Genomic DNA, 16,512 nt, shown 5'->3' on the forward strand with positions numbered 1-16,512 from the left:
CACACTCAACTTTAGGAACCCCAAGTCCAAGAGGCTGAGCAGAGACCGGGACTAGGTTGCCAATTTGAGTTGAACTTGGTCTTCCCGCCTCCAAGCAGGATGCCGCGACCCGGAAGTGAAATCTCCTCGCCTGTCAGGGACTCTGGCCGTCTGGAAACTCTAAAAATCAAGAAATTCAAGAAGGAAATGAGAAGAACCAGAAACTGTAGTAACAGAGGGAAAGAAAAAGGAAAACAATTGTGCACAAAAATCTAAGTGCTTTCGGAATTCTGCCTGAGTTTCCAACAACCCGAGTTAAAGCTTGTTTGTCTCCACTTCGCTGGGTTTCTCCACGCGGTTTCTAGCGCGCAGTTCCCTTGCTCAGTATCTCTGGGCTTCTTTGCGTGGGAAGGGCGCTTTCCAGCGGGGCTGGCCTCCTGGAGGGCTCTGCCCACGGGCGGTCGTAGGAAAGCTGGGGGCGCGGCCTGGTGGTGGGGGAAGCCCCGGGGGGTGCAGGCAGGTCCGGGCGAGGCCCTCCCCGACCAGGTACCGGAGGGGTCCCGCGCCGGCCGTCGCAGGGGAGCTTCTGGGCTGCTCACCATTCCGGACAACTGGGGCCAGAGTGATCTTATTACAGTTATTCATGATCAGGATCATTTCTTAAGCCAAGACCAGAAAGAAATGGCTCCAAGCGAGCACGCCAGTGCAGCTGCGCTCTGCGCCGTGGCTGTGAGTGGGGCTGGCGCCGGCGACAACGTCCCCAGCTGCTGCTTCGGCATCGCTCCGTGCCGGCGGAGCGGCGCACGACGGCGGCGGGCTGTGAGCTGCTGAGTGTGCAGTGGCGCGGGGCTGGAAGGCACTTACGTGAAACGGTTCGACCACACCGTGCTTATGGTCGGCGGAAATAGAAGACATCCCTGGCGTACTTAAGAAGACTTACTACCCCCCCCCCACTCCCTCCGAGAGGCAGGTTTAAAGTAAGTCTCTCCTTTGCTAAGGATGACACCGCCCCCCGCCCCCAAAGGCATTCAAGAGTTCGGAAAGATCTGCGACTCTTGTAGAATTAGGAATGTAGCGACGATCCAGCTTGAGCCCCTTGCCAGAGGCTGAGTGGCAAGTGCCTTAATGCATTTCGGGGCCAGGTGCACCTGGGCTGGGTCCTGGCTTCTGGACTTTCTGGCTTTATGATCTCGAGCCAGCATCTTGGCCTCGCCCAGTTTGTTTTTGCGTTTGAAAAATGGGGACATATGCCCAATAAGGGTTTGAAAGTTCCTGGCTCCTAGCCCTGGTGATCCTCATCGCTGTGTATTTATTCATCTTCGGGGAAATCACCGCACTTTCTTCCTAGAAACGCGGGAAACGTGACGGAACTGCCATCCCCTCTTCCCACCGCGAGGTGTGGCTTCCTAAGCGACGGCCTCCCTCCCCCGACCCGCGACTCTGGGGTCTCCAAGTCCTTCCCTTGGGTCTCACAAGCGCCTTGCCCCGTAATTTACATTCTCCGACCGGCGGGCGAGGTCTGATCCTTGCTTTCTTGCGACTGCTCTCCAGCCTGTCCTATAACCCTCTCGCTGCACGTCTGGAAAGCCCACATTAGACCGCCCCGGACGATGATCCCTCCAAGCCGGCCGGAACCTGCGCAAAAACCCGGACTCACGATGCCAGTGGAGCAGGAGCTCCTATCCACCTGCCGGGCGGGCCAGGCCCCACGTGCGTGACTACGGGGCCTGGGAGTGGGAACGATGCGAGGGCCAGCCGGCCGCAGGGACCAAGAGGCGACAACTGCACTGGCCCTGGAAGAACCCAGGGATTTGGGCCGTAGGGAGCCGCGTGGGCCTGGGCTCCTCAGCCCCTCCTCCACCTTCGCCCACGCAGAGAAGTGTTCAGGATTGGCGGGTGCTGCGCCCCGCTAACTGAGCGCTGCTTCCCAGGGAATCCTGCATTGCGCGCCAGGATCCTTTTAAAATTTTTTCACTAAGGAAAATTAAACACCTTGCATGTATTTCCATACTGGTCAGGCCCTAATTATGGAAAACCGCGTTCCTCCTGCTGATGGGGCAGGAGGGCGCCGGGGCAGTGGAAGACGCTTGGAACTATACATATAGAAAAAAAAAAATGTTCAGTTTGGACAGTTTGTGGAGTGTCCAGCACCGACAGGTTGGCGGCTGGAAACGGGGGCGCCTGGATCCCCCATTCCGAAATGGGGGCTTCTATGTCACCTTGCAGTTGAGCTGGGTAGGCAACAGGTGAGTGAGATTGGGGCTGCCCCTGTAGTAAGTCAGGACTCCTTCCTGGGCCCGTATTTGGCCAGCACCACCATTCAACTGGGACCCAGTAAAAATCCCTTAAGCTTGCAGACTTGGAAAGAGAGGAAGGTAGCCAGGCAACGGAATTGCGGAAACATCCTCTGGGTCACGTGAACTTTACTGCAGATCAGGAAGTTATCTAACAGCTGCCAAAAATCTTCTGACTCCAGAGCTCCAAATGTTGACTGTTTCTCACACCTCACCACCGGAGTCTGCTGCCTTGGGGGTTATTCACATTTCCTATTCCCTTTCTGCTTCAATCTACCCACCACCTGCCTGGTTGCATTTGGCGATGATTTCCTTTTGTCCATTCGCGAGACCATGTGGCTCCCATACTTACCTAGGCTGGCTCTTTCCCCACCCACCCTTCGTAGGGGGAATTCCAAACCTCCTGAGGAGGGAAAGCCGGGTTGAGGAAGGGTCAGAAAAAGGAAGCCGAGCCCAAGGCCAGGCGTGCAATATTATATTCTTCTCCGGGTGACTTTGAGTCATTCCAGAAAAAAAGTGCAGCAGAATAAGTAATTTTAATGTGCCCCCTCCCTTTCTTCCACTAACGCGCTAATTCCCAAGTCCTGAGCCAGGTTCACGGGCAGGAAACTGGCCTTCTGTGGCCTGGTATCCCCAGAAGGGGCTGGTAAAGATCTGAGCACACAGTAGGCCCTGAGACAATTGATCCTGGTTGACAGACTGCATGCTCTGAAGGAAAAGGAGCAATTGTTTGAGAGCAACTGTAAGTAAAGGCGCCAGGTGTGTCCAGTTAATTTCAGGCTCACAAAGGAGATCACCTCAGGAGGATCTGCTCCCACTTTCAACACAGCGCCCAAACACGAGGGAGCCCGCTTCAGCTGACCCATTGAACGGACAGGGCATCATTATGACTTCTGCGGACAGTGTTCCTCTCCTGACCCTCGAGGCTCGAGGTTAGCTGAGCCCGCCCGACCGAATTCACACTCAGGCCAGACTCACTCCAGACACCCAGGAGCAGAGACCTTCCCGGAGGCGAGAGTGCAGAAAAGCCGTGTCTTCTGCGCCCAGTGAATTTAGGGTAGCGAATGGGGCGCCCGGGCCGTGCCCGAGTACTCGCGACCACGGGTGGGGGCGGGGATGCTGAGGTCGCGCCCTGGTCCCCCGCTTCCCGGATCCCCCTTCTCTGGGCGGGCGGAGAGCAGACGCTGACTTGCTTGAGCACTGGAGCTTGATCGTGACTAACTGGAGGGGTCCTGCTGTCGCCCACCCGGACGTTACTGTCGTATAAGGTTGTTACAGCTCTTTTTCGGCGCTAACCTTCCGCTACACACTTGTAGCTATCCACAGGCGCCGACTCTGTCCGCGTGGCGCGCACCCCGGAAGAGCTCGTGGAGACCCGGAAGCGGCGGGAGCTCAGACATCGCTGCTCTCGCGGGCGAACCCTCCCCGCCCCGCCCACTTGCGAGGCGCTGGGGTTATCGAAGCCTCGCGTCGCGCGAGACCTGCGACCGCGTCCGCGCCGCCCTCTCGCCCGGCAGCGGGGACTTTCCCGCCTCTGAGTCCCGGCCGGTGGCGGCCCGGGCCTCCACGTCCCCGGGAGGAGCCCGAGCGGATTTAGAGTTCTCGGAAGGCCGCCGTGCCGTCCGGCCACGGGTAGAGGGAGGCAAAGGGAAGGAGGACTTGACAGTGGGCCCGTGGGGGGCCATTCGGTTAACTCCAAAGAGACGAGGGTCCTGAGGTGACTCCTAACTCCTAACCGCCGTGGGCAGGACGCCGCGGGTCCAGCCGGGCCGGTGTCCGCGACGGGAGAGCCCGGGGCCGCGGGCGTCGGGACAGCGCCTCGGTCCACGTGGCCGGCCTACCGGGGGCCCGCGCCCTGGCCTCGCTGTTTTCCTGTCTGTGGGGCTCAGGCGCAATTGGAGAAAGAATAATGTCTCTACTTTCAGGAAAAACATCAAAGACCGGGGCTGCGCAATATGGAGCGCACATGGCGGTCTCCGAATGCCGGACCTGCCAAAACACGTTTCGCAGGATTTTCCTCCTTCCCTTTTTGTCCATCCCCTCTCCGCCCTCACCCCAGGCTTCTCTGGTTTTCTCCCCCAGTGGGAGGGAGCCACGGGCTCGCGAGGAGGCTGCGAGGCGATCCACGACCTTTCGGGATGTGATGCTCGCCCGGGAAGGGGCTGTGGGGACCGCAGAGCCGTGACTCGCCCGGGACCCAGAGCAGAAGCGCCAGGTCGCTTCTGGCATTTTACCTGCAAAAGCAGGTAAGTTTCCTGCTGGTAAGCGCGCCCTTACTGTCACGTTACACCAGCTGGGTCCTCAGGCCTCAGGCCTCAGCGTCTCGCTCTCCTTAGGTCAGGGCTCTTCAATAGTTAATGGATATTGAAGTGAAGGGAAGGCAAAAGCCTGCAAACCTGGCTTCAGTTTACCTTTTACTTCAGTCTAAACAAGATTTAGGTGCAAAGCTCCTCTTCCTCCTTAACAGCCATGTTAAAATTATTATTACTGCTAAACAATAGGAGACCACTATCGCAGTTCTTTAAATAACCTAGCAGAGAGAGGCAAGGGACAGTTGGCTCAAAGTTCAGGCGGTTTGCTTCAGGAATTTCTCAAGGTGAAATCTCAGAACGTGAGGGGTCATTAAAATGATCTAGTTTCAACTTGTGAACTTCCCGGAAGGTGAGCTGGGCCCTGACGAGGTAGTTACTAGCCCAGGGCGTAGGCCAGGATGGAGCTGGGGAGGTGCTCTCTCTCCCAGGCTGATGCCTAAGAGCTCGCTGCCTCTCACCGCCCTCAGCGGAAGGAGAAGCTGGATCATTTCGTCTCTTCTCGCTGCTTCTGTTAAATGGATTGCTGTCGCCTCTGAAAAATGATCTCAGGCTCTTCTCCTTCAGCACATTTACACGTAGGGTTAGTATTAAAGGTAGGGGTAAATTCTTGGGAGCTCCCATTTAACGGAAGATCCATGCCGTCGTGCCGCAGACCGGCTGCAGAAAGCTAGAAGTTCCTGGCGGTGAGGGGTAAGGAACTGAAAAGCACCAGTATGGGGTCAGAAGGGCCAAGACAACTGATGGTTGCAAGGCAAGTTTATTCAAAGAGCATGAATGTATATATAGGTTTAGTACGGAACGAATACTAAACAACAAATCAGTAAACCTTGTATTTCCACATAGTTCTGTCGCCACTATCTATGCACCACTATCTATGCACCACTATCTATGCACCACTATCTATGCACCACTATCTATGCACCACTATCTATGCGTCAGCATGCCTTATGGGCCATTCTTTGGAGATGCAGACTTCCCCCTCAGGGCAGCACGTCCTTCTTCTGGGGAACAACCAGGGGCTCTTAGATTCAGAGCAGGCACCTGGAACGAAACTGGCTGCAAGCCATTTTCCTTTTTTACGCTCAATACCGCAGCGTCAGGAGTGCATACCAAGAAAGAGACAAGCAGTTCTCCGGAAAGCAGAAAGCTGAATAAGCTTACAGCTTGGGGGCCACCACATTTCCCCCTTTTTTATTATTTTTTAAAGCTTGATAATGTAGTTTTAAGCCATGAACATCCTGACGCAAGACAGCGAAGCGCCCCATTACAAATCTAACAACACAAGGTAATAAACCGATCACCAATAAAAGTAGTACACCAATTGATATCAGGCCTGAGAGCCCTCCATGAATCCATTGTATCGGATTTAGCCCTTGTAGTTGATCTAATAATCCTTGAATCAAATTCTGGGGTCCATCTTCGTCCAGGTGGGCCTCTTGAATAGCTTGTATTTCCGCATTTAACTTTTGAATATCAAGGCTAATGTGTCCATCAGTCCATACACTTAATATATGCATTTTTACTTTTTCCCAATCCCATTGTGAATCATTATATAAATGTTGAGTTACACAAATCCAGGTATATTTGGCATGACAAATCAAACGCATTTTTAATTTTAAAGCCATAACTTGATCCCCTATTCCTATTAGAACATTTTTTAATTCATCTACTTCCGTTTTTAGTTGGGTATCAATATGACTTTGTAGGGCTAATGCTACACTAGTATTTTTAGATAACTGATTAACATAATGAGCCTGGTGAATAGTTTGTGAAAGAGCAATCCCAGCAGTGGCCGCAGTAGCAGTTAAAGCTGCTAAGGCTAGGATTGCACATATTAGAACACCTATAAATCTCTTTGGTCGTTTTAATGCTTCAGTCAATTCCAGCCAGGCTTGCATGCCAGTGTTATGATACCATGGTTCAGACAAATTAACAGGTAACATTATATAAGAAGGTTGCTTCATAATCATAACAGATGTAGATCCTTTAACGGGCAAAACACAACTACTAAAGATACAATTAACACAAGTAATATTATAACCTATAGGATTCATAGTGTTTTCTACAATTAAATCTCCAATCAATAAAGCATAAGGAGGAGCGACGCAAGTAATCACCGGTCTATAAGAAAAGGATAAGGCAAGTTTCCAGAATTCCCATTGCTTGTAAAAAACAAGGCTGTTATTATTAACGGGGACAGAAGAAACTAGTATGGTGCCATTATCATAATCTAAAGTACACCAGACAGAGGCTTTAGTCCATGTATCATTACAAACAGGAAAATCAAACTGCGGGAATTCAGAAGCCATAAAAGCAGGAAATTGTAGTCCTGTGACAGTCTTTACGACCGTAATTTGATGTCCAGCTAATAACGTCCCTTGATTACCTATGGTAGTTTCAATACACAAATAATGTCCAGTATCTTCAATCCTCAAGCGATATATGCATAGAGAATGATCCAACGAAGTATTAGAAGCAAGCTTAGTTACTCTAGCATTCATGTGAATGGGAACGTTATCCTTATACCAAAATACAAAGGTGGATAAATCTTCTCGTCTAGAAACAGTCTGTTTGCAAGGAAGACAAATATTAGATCCCATAGCTTTATAATTTTTACGTAAATGAGTAAAAAATTGAGAATTTACAGTGGTTTGGTAAGAAATAGCATGTTCTAAAGCAACAGCCTTAACACAACCCGAATTGGTACTCATAGGACTTAAACAAACAGGGGGAGTATTAAACCAATTAGAGTAATTAACAGAAGTATTAGTAATAGGCAAATTTCCTAGCACTCTTCCAAAAGTAGAATCATTATAGAAAATTGGAAGGTCAGCTTCAGACCATGTAACAGGTTGTAATAAAGGAGGATCGGGTACATAAGCCCAATAAGATTTAGCCTCTATAGGTGGGGCTGCCAATACAGCTATCATGGCTAAAAAAAAGGTAAGAGGAGAGCGAGGATGAGCACTCTCCTCCATAATCCTACGTGCTTGAAATACTAAACATTGCAATTGATACCAAGTAATTTGATTTCGATCTCCCCTCGCCTCCCTGACAAGTTGTCTCCTACTCCGTCGCCGCATTCTTCTCGTCCGCCGGGGGAACCGGTTGGGGTGTGCTGTGGTCGATTGCGAGAGCCTCAGGCGACGCATTCTTCGAGTCAGGATGTTTATTGGTGATGGCATGATAATGTCGAACCAAGCGCTCCGGGAGCCACCTAGGAGAGTCTGCTTCCCTAGGGAAAACACAAACATGGCCTCGGCCCCATACTAAAACAGGGTCTGGTCCATGCCAAAGGTTAGTCATGGGATCTTTCCATTTAACAAGCGCTTTTTCAGGAGGGGTTCCAGAAAGACCTGTAAACAATCGTTCATAAGGCGTGTGACTAAATGCATCTAAAGTTAAAAAATTTAAAATAAATAAAGCATGATTAAGCATAATCTGAGAAGATCTATCATATTCCCCCTTTTTTATTTTTTGTAATGTAATTTTTAATTGTTGGTTGGCACGTTCTACAATACCTTGACCCTGAGGATTGTAGGGAATGCCTGTTTTATGTGAAATATGGAAAGTTGCACAAAAATTGGCAAAAGCTTTACTCGTATATCCTGGAGCATTATCTGTTTTTAAAGCTTTAGGAATTCCCATAGATGCAAAACAATGAAATAAATGAGTAATTACATATTTAGTAGATTCCCCAGCCAAAGGCGTAGCACATATAAAATTAGAGTAAGTATCAACAGTTACATGAACAAATTGTAATTTACCAAAAGAGGGAATATGAGTAACATCCATTTGCCAAAGATGATGAGGGAGTAAACCCCGAGGATTGACTCCAAATTGTGGAACAGGAAGGTGGGGTAAACATTTAGAGCAGGACTTAACAATGTATCGGGCTGTTTCTCTAGAAATAGAGAATTGTTTTTGAAGCATAGCAGCAGATTGATGATGTAAATTATGTGATTGAGTAGCAAGATCCTGAGGTTGAGATAAACTTAAGCCTATAATCTTTGTATTTTCGTCAGCCAATTGATTTCCCAAAGACAATGGGCCAGGGAGACCTGAATGGGCTCGAATATGTAATATGGCTACAGGAAAGTCATGCTGACGAATAATCTTTTGTAGTTGAAAGAAAGTCTGAAATAATTGAGAATCAACAGTATTGCCAATTATAGCAGTTTCTATGTTACGCAAAATAGTAACCAAATAATGGCTATCCGTATAGAGATTAAAAGAACAATGTGAAAATATTTGAAAAGCCAAGGAAATCGCATGTAATTCAACTCGTTGGGCAGAGGTATGATCTGTTTGTTCTTTATGAAGTAAGTCATCAGAAATAACAACAGCGATGCCATTGGCAGAACCATCAGTAAAAACATTTGGGGCATTGAGAATAGGAGTTGAACAGATAGTTTTAGGAAAAATAAATAGATGTTGAGTAGCAAAATGAAGGAGCTTATTAGAAGGATAATGATTATCAATAATTCCTGAATATCCAGCAAAAGCAAGAGCCCAAAAATCAGAGACAAATAATAGCCAAGAATATTGATAAGTAGTATAAGGTATAATAATAGAATTTGGTTCATATCCTACCAACTGAATATTTCTTCTACGACCCAACTGAACAAGGGTTGCTATTAACTCATAATAAGGTGTAATGACTTTATTAGGCGTATTTTTCATATGAATCCATTCAAGAATTCCTGTTTCTTGCCATAATAAGGCGGTAGGGGTATGTGACGTAGCACAGATTATTAATAGTATAGGTAAAGAAGGCTCAATTCTAGTTAACTGAGCAGATTGTATTGCTTTGTTTACAAGCTTGAGTGCTTGTTGAGCTTCAGAAGTTAAAATACGAGGGGAAGAAGGATCAGGACTTCCCTTTAGGATATTAAAAAGAGGCTGTAACTGACCCGTAGTTAATTTTAAAGAAGGTCGCAGCCAATTAATATCTCCTAATAACTTTTGAAAATCATTTAAAGTTTTAAGAATGTCAGTCCGTATCTCTATCTTCTGAGGTGTAATATTATAATTTGTGATATACTTACCAAGATATGAGAAAGGTGGGTTCATCTGTACTTTGTCAGCAGCAATGACTAGTCCTGATCGTGACAAATGACTTTGAAGGGAATTATAAGCCTTAAGTAAAATATGTTTATCAGAATAAGCAAGTAATAAGTCATCCATATAATGAATAAAATATATCTGAGGGAACTGTTTACGAACAGGGGCAATAACTTGAGCTACAAACTGTTGACATAAAGTAGGACTATTAGCCATACCCTGAGGCAGCATTTTCCATTGATAACGTTGCATAGGTTCTATAAAATTTAAAGAGGGTAAGCTAAAAGCAAATCGCAACTTATCAGCCGGAAATAGAGGAATAGTAAAAAAGCAATCCTTAAGATCAATAATAATAATCATATAATTTTTAGGTATGGCTGCAGGAGAAGGCAAACCTGGTTGCAGAGCTCCCATAATTACCATAGTTTGATTAACAGCACGTAAATCTTGTAATAAACGATATTTTCCCGATTTTTTCTTTATAACAAATATAGGAGTATTCCAAGGGCTATTAGACTTTTCTAGTCTGCCCAAAGCAAGCTGTTCATTAATTATATTATGGGCCGCCATTAATTTCTCCTTAGAAAGGGGCCATTGGTCCACCCAGACAGGATTATCAGAAATCCAAGTTATAGGGTCAGCATGTGGTGGAGGAGAATCCAAGGCCCCTAGAAAAAACCCAAGCCTGTTTTATCCCGTTTATTATCAGTCTGTAAGGGTAATTTATTTCCCTGTTGATTTTTTCCCAAACCATTCCTAGGATCATACCCTTGATTTAACAATATATTAGTTACAGTAGGGTTGGGACTAAGCAATAGGATTCCCATTTGTTGTAATATATCTCTTCCCCAAAGGTTAACTGGCAATCCGGGCAATACGTAAGGTTTGAATATTCCTTGATTACCTTCAGCATCCTGCCAATGTAGGTATTGCGAACTTTGTTGTGGAGAATTAGATTGGCCAATACCTTGCAACTGTGTAATGGTTTGGTGCACGGGCCAATTTTTTGGCCAATGTATAAACGAAATAACAGAAACATCAGCACCAGTATCTAATAACCCAGAAAAAGGCCTTCCATTTATTTTTAATACCAATTGTGGTCTTTCCCTACCAATTTGTTGAATCCAGTAAACTGCATCAGAGGAACCGAAAGCCCCAGTTCCTCTTTTGTTATGTTGTAAAATTTTTCCTTCTGGTATGTATGGAATTAATAGAAGCTGAGCTATTCGCATACCAGGCATGATAAGAAAAGATCCTTTTGATGTTTGAACCATAACCTTTAATTCCCCTTCATAATCAGCATCAATCACCCCAGGAATAATAGTTAAGCCTTTCATAGACATACTACTTCTTCCAAGGATTATACCAACCGTTCCCTGGGGTAAAGGCCCAAAAGTTCCCGTAGGAAGGGCTTGGGGTCCCATATCCGAGGTTAATAAGAATTGGGTGGAGGCACAGAGGTCCAGTCCTGCACTATTTGGCGTGGCCCTTTGAAGGGAGGAGATTCCATTCCCTGAGGCACAAAGGTCTGAGCTGGAGGCGGTGGAGCAGGGTGTGGGGGGATTATTGACATTGCTCCAATTGTTTGATGGGGCCGGAGCAGGCCCCTCCGGAAGTTTCCCGACAAGGGAGTTCCATCTTTATGAGTCACTGATCGACATTCTTTAGCCCAATGCCGTCCTCTTTGGCATCGGGGACAAATTGTGGGAGGAGGAGATTTACCTTGAGGCACAGAATTTACGACAGGCATATTAGGAGTATCAACAGTACAATTTTTTGCAAAATGACCTGGCTTCCCACATTTAAAACAGTTTTTACTTTTAGCATTTGGCCCAAATCCTGCCTTAGTTAGGGCTGCAGCTATAGCTGCTCCCTGTAAGTAAGATGATCCAATATCAGAACAAACTCGAATATAATCCTCTAAATTTCCTTTCCTTTTCCATGGACGTAGAGCTGCTTGACAAATATTATTAGCATTTTCGAAAGCCAATTGTTTGACGATAATTGCTCCAGAAGGACCATCAGAAATAATTCTATTAACAGCCTGTAATAATCTAGCCACAAAATCAGCATAAGGTTCATCTGCCCCTTGCCTTATTTTAGCAAGGTCTTCAGTCCTAGTGGAGGCAGGTAAATGTTTCCATGCATGTAGAGCTATATGATTGATCTGAGCATAAGCCACAAAAGGGAAAGCTAATTGATCCTGTAATAACTGATGTTGTCCTTCCCCAATCAACATCTCATAATTTACTAGCACATTATGTGCAGTATTTCTTTCAGCTTGTTCAGCAGCCTTTTCATAATATTCTGATTTCCAAAGTAAATAGTCACCACCAGTGAGACAAGCACGAGCAATAGATTTCCAGTCTGCTGGAGGCAATGCTTCTGTTGCAATAGTATCCAACATAGTAATAGTGAAAGGGGCTATAGGCCCATATTGTGCACAGGCTGCTTTTAAATCTTTCAAAACCTTAAAGGAGAGAGGCTGATATTCCCGATTATTTTGTTGTGGATTTTGAGGATTGGGTCGTTCCACCACCGGGCAGCAGAATAAAGGATCCTCCCCTCTATTAAGAGCTCCCCGTACTGCTTGTTGTAAAGGACTAAGCTTAGGAGGGATAGGGACAGAGACATGCAATTGCTGTAACCGCGGAAGAATATTTTCATCAGGATATTTTTCAGCCTCATATTTGGTTTCTTCACCCGCTAAATCAAAAGAAAAGTCATCATCATCAAGTGAATTAACACTGTTTATCCTCGGTGGCAACGGAGGAGCAGTAGCTACTGCAGCAATATGTTCTACAGATTTAGCTGTTAATTTTGGAACTGAATCATAAATTGGATTAAAACAATCTCTTATTAAATTCCACAAGCTAAAAATGGAAACTGAAACAGAAGATGGTCCATGAGCTTCATGATATTTAGATAATTCATCTCCTACACGAGTCCAAATTGTTAAGTCCACTGATCCTCCTTCAGGGAACCAAGGACAAGCATCATATACTAGTTGCAAAAATTCCAGAAGTTGTGAGGTAGTTACCTTAGTTCCACGGGCTTTTAACATTGAAAGCAAAACCTGAGCAAATAAATCACGCTCCTTAGAGCCCTTTTGTCCCATATTATTTTACTTCTGACTCTTTCTCGAGTTACCGTCCTAAAAACGAAATTATTTCTTGTGGCCACACTATCTCACTCGAGAGTTCTACTTACCTGAAATCTTCCGAAATGCCTCACGCACTCAGGTCCCTGTTCGGGCGCCACTTGCCGCAGACCGGCTGCAGAAAGCTAGAAGTTCCTGGCGGTGAGGGGTAAGGAACTGAAAAGCACCAGTATGGGGTCAGAAGGGCCAAGACAACTGATGGTTGCAAGGCAAGTTTATTCAAAGAGCATGAATGTATATATAGGTTTAGTACGGAACGAATACTAAACAACAAATCAGTAAACCTTGTATTTCCACATAGTTCTGTCGCCACTATCTATGCACCACTATCTATGCACCACTATCTATGCACCACTATCTATGCACCACTATCTATGCACCACTATCTATGCGTCAGCATGCCTTATGGGCCATTCTTTGGAGATGCAGACTTCCCCCTCAGGGCAGCACGTCCTTCTTCTGGGGAACAACCAGGGGCTCTTAGATTCAGAGCAGGCACCTGGAACGAAACTGGCTGCAAGCCATTTTCCTTTTTTACGCTCAATACCGCAGCGTCAGGAGTGCATACCAAGAAAGAGACAAGCAGTTCTCCGGAAAGCAGAAAGCTGAATAAGCTTACAGCTTGGGGGCCACCACACCGTCGCCAGAACATGCAGCTTTTTCTAATGCGCTACTGATGATAGTGGGGGAGGGAAACACACCGCCGCACATGGAGCTGGTTAAACATGAATCTCATCAAATCTTCCAGTGTCTGGTGACTCATGTGACTTACATACCCAGACCGGTGGGCAAATTACCTGACAAGCAGTTAGAAGATCTGGACTTTACACCTGGCTTTGCCATCAACCTGCTGCATGTCCTGACCAGTCAATTTCTCTGGATTTATTTCTCTCTCTATATACACGTTTTTAATTTTTATCATATGTGTGTATTATATATTTGTGCGTATGCATACGCATGTACTTAGGTTATTAATTTTTAATCTTGGTAATCTGTTGGTTCACAAACCCAATTTCTGTTTTTTTTTTTTTTTTTTTTTTTTTTTTTTTAACATCTTTATTGAAGTATAATTGCCTTACAATGGTGTGTTAGCTTCTGCTTTATAACAAAGTGAATCAGTTATACATATACAATATGTTCCCATTTCTCTTCCCTCTTGCATCTCCCTCCCTCCCACCCTCCCCATCCCATCCCTCTAGATGGTCACAAAGCACCGAGCTGATCTCCCTGTGCTATGCGGCTGCTTCCTACTAGTTATCTATTTTACATTTGGTAGTGTATATATGTCCATGACACTCTCTTACCCTGTCACATCTCACCCCACCCCCTCCCCATATCCTCAAGTCCATTCTCTAGTAGGTCTGTGTCTTTATTCCCGTCTTGCCACTAGGTTCTTCATGGCCTTTTTTTTTTTTTTTTTTTCCCCTTAGATTCCGTATATATGTGTTAGCATACTGTATTTGTTTTTCTCTTTCTGACTTACTTCACTCTGTATGACAGACTCTAACTCCATCCACCTCATTACAAATACCTCCATTTCATTTCTTTTTATGGCTGAGTAATATTCCATTGTATATATGTGCCACATCTTCTTTATCCATTCATCTGTCGATGGACATTTAGATTGCTTCCATGTCCTGGCTATTGTAAATAGAGCTGCAATGAACATTTTGGTACATGACTCTTTTTGACCTATGGTTTTCTCAGGGTATATGCCCAGTAGTGGGATTGCTGGGTCGTATGGTAGTTCTATTTGTAGTTTTTTAAGGAACCTCCATACTGTTCTCCATAGTGGCTGTATCAATTTACATTCCCACCAACAGTGCAAGAGTGTTCCCTTTCCTCCACACCCTCTCCAGCATTTATTGTTTCTAGATTTTTTGATGATGGCCATTCTGACCGGTGTGAGATGATATCTCATTGTAGTTTTGATTTGCATTTCTCTAATGATTAATGATGTTGAGCATTCTTTCATGTGTCTGTAGGCCATCTGTATATCTTCTTTGGAGAAATGTCTATTTAGGTCTTCGGCCCATTTTTGGATTGGGTTGTTCGTTTTTTTGTTATTGAGCTGCATGAGCTGCTTGTAAATCTTGGAGATTAATCCTTTGTCAGTTGCTTCATTTGCAAATATTTTCTCCCATTCTGATGGTTGTCTTTTGGTCTTGTTTATGGTTTCCTTTGCTGTGCAAAAGCTTTTAAGTTTCATTAGGTCCCATTTGTTTATTTGTGTTCTTATTTCCATTTCTCTGGGAGCTGGGTCAAAAAGAATCTTGCTGTGATGTATGTCATAGAGTGTTCTGCCTATGTTTTCCTCTAAGAGTTTGATAGTGTCTGCCCTTACACTTAGGTCTTTAATCCATTTTGAGTTTATTTTTGTGCATGGTGTCAGGGAGTGTTCTATTTTCATACTTTTACATGTACCTGTCCAATTTTCCCAGCACCACTTATTGAAGAGGCTGTCTTTTCTCCACTGTATATGCTTGCCTCCTTTATCAAAAATAAGGTGCCCATATGTGTGTGGGTTTATCTCTGGGCTTTCTATCCTGTTCCATTGATCTATATTTCTGTTTTTGTGCCAGTACCAAACTGTCTTGATTACTGAAGCTTTGTAATATAGTCTGAAGTCAGGGAGCCTGATTCCCCCAGCTCCATTTTTCGTTCTCAAGATTGCTTTGGCTATTCGGGGTCTTTTGTGTTTCCATACAAATTGTGAAATTTTTTGTTCTAGTTCTGTGAAAAATGCCAGTGGTAGTTTGATAGGGATTGCATTGAATCTGTAGATTGCTTTGGGTAGTAGAGTCATTTTCACAATGTTGATTCTTCCAATCCAGGAACATGGTATATCTCTCCATCTATTTGTATCATCTTTGATTTCTTTCATTAGTGTCTTATAATTTTCTGCATACAGGTCTTTTGTCTCCTTAGGTAGGTTTATTCCTAGATATTTTATTCTTTTTGTTGCAATGGTAAATGGGAGTGTTTTCTTAATTTCACTTTCAGATTTTTCGTCATTAGTGTATAGAAATGCAAGAGATTTCTGTGCATTAATTTTGTATCCTGCTACTTTACCAAATTCATTGATTAGCTCTAGGAGTTTTCTGGTAGCATCTTTAGGATTCTCTATGTATAGTATCATGTCATCTGCAAATAGTGACAGCTTTACTTCTTCTTTTCCGATTTGGATTCCTTTTATTTCTTTGTCTTCTCTGATTGCTGTGGCTAACACTTCCAAAACTATGTTGAATAATAGTGGTGAGAGTGGGCAACCTTGTCTTGTTCCTGATCTTAGTGGAAATGGTTTCAGTTTTTCACCATTGAGGACAATGTTGGCTGTGGGTTTGTCATATATGGCCTTTATTATGTTGAGGAAAGTTCCCTCTATGCCTACTTTCTGCAGGGCTTTTATCATAAATGGGTGTTGAATTTTGTCGAAAGCTTTCTCTGCATCTATTGAGATGATCATATGGTTTTTCTCCTTCAGTTTGTTAATATGATGTATCACATTGATTGATTTGCGTATATTGAAGAATCCTTGCATTCCTGGGATAAACCCCACTTGATCATGGTGTATGATCCTTTTAATGTGCTGTTGGATTCTGTTTGCTAGTATTTTGTTGAGGATTTTTGCATCTATGTTCATCAGTGATATTGGCCTGTAGTTTTCTTTCTTTGTGACATCTTTGTCTGGTTTTGGTATCAG

At 44.9% G+C, this 16,512-nt stretch overlaps 1 protein-coding gene and 1 long non-coding RNA gene across 17 annotated transcripts in view; one reads left to right on the forward strand and one right to left on the reverse strand.

Moving 5' to 3' along the window:
- LOC309664075 (uncharacterized protein) overlaps positions 1-16,512 on the forward strand; it is a 106,104-nt gene that overhangs the window by 13,262 nt on the left and 76,330 nt on the right. For 3 of the 16 annotated variants that reach the window (XR_014265564.1, XR_014265565.1, XM_082469072.1), the window contains exons 1-2: positions 3,762-3,990; positions 4,356-4,519. The gene's annotated coding sequence lies outside the window, so the exon portion shown is untranslated. Of the gene's footprint in view, positions 1-3,761; positions 3,991-4,355; positions 4,520-16,512 lie in introns of those variants that run through there. The other 13 variants (XM_082469076.1, XM_082469077.1, XM_082469079.1 and 10 more) reach the window with 9 other exon arrangements.
- Positions 5,324-8,729, reverse strand: LOC309664106. The gene is made up of 2 exons (XR_014265617.1): positions 7,604-8,729; positions 5,324-7,152 (listed from the first exon to the last, which is right to left on the reverse strand). It is a non-coding gene; the product is annotated as an uncharacterized lncRNA (long non-coding RNA).

This window comes from Balaenoptera physalus (assembly GCF_965194825.1).
Source record: "Balaenoptera physalus genome assembly, chromosome: 7".
NCBI lineage: Eukaryota > Metazoa > Chordata > Mammalia > Artiodactyla > Balaenopteridae > Balaenoptera > Balaenoptera physalus.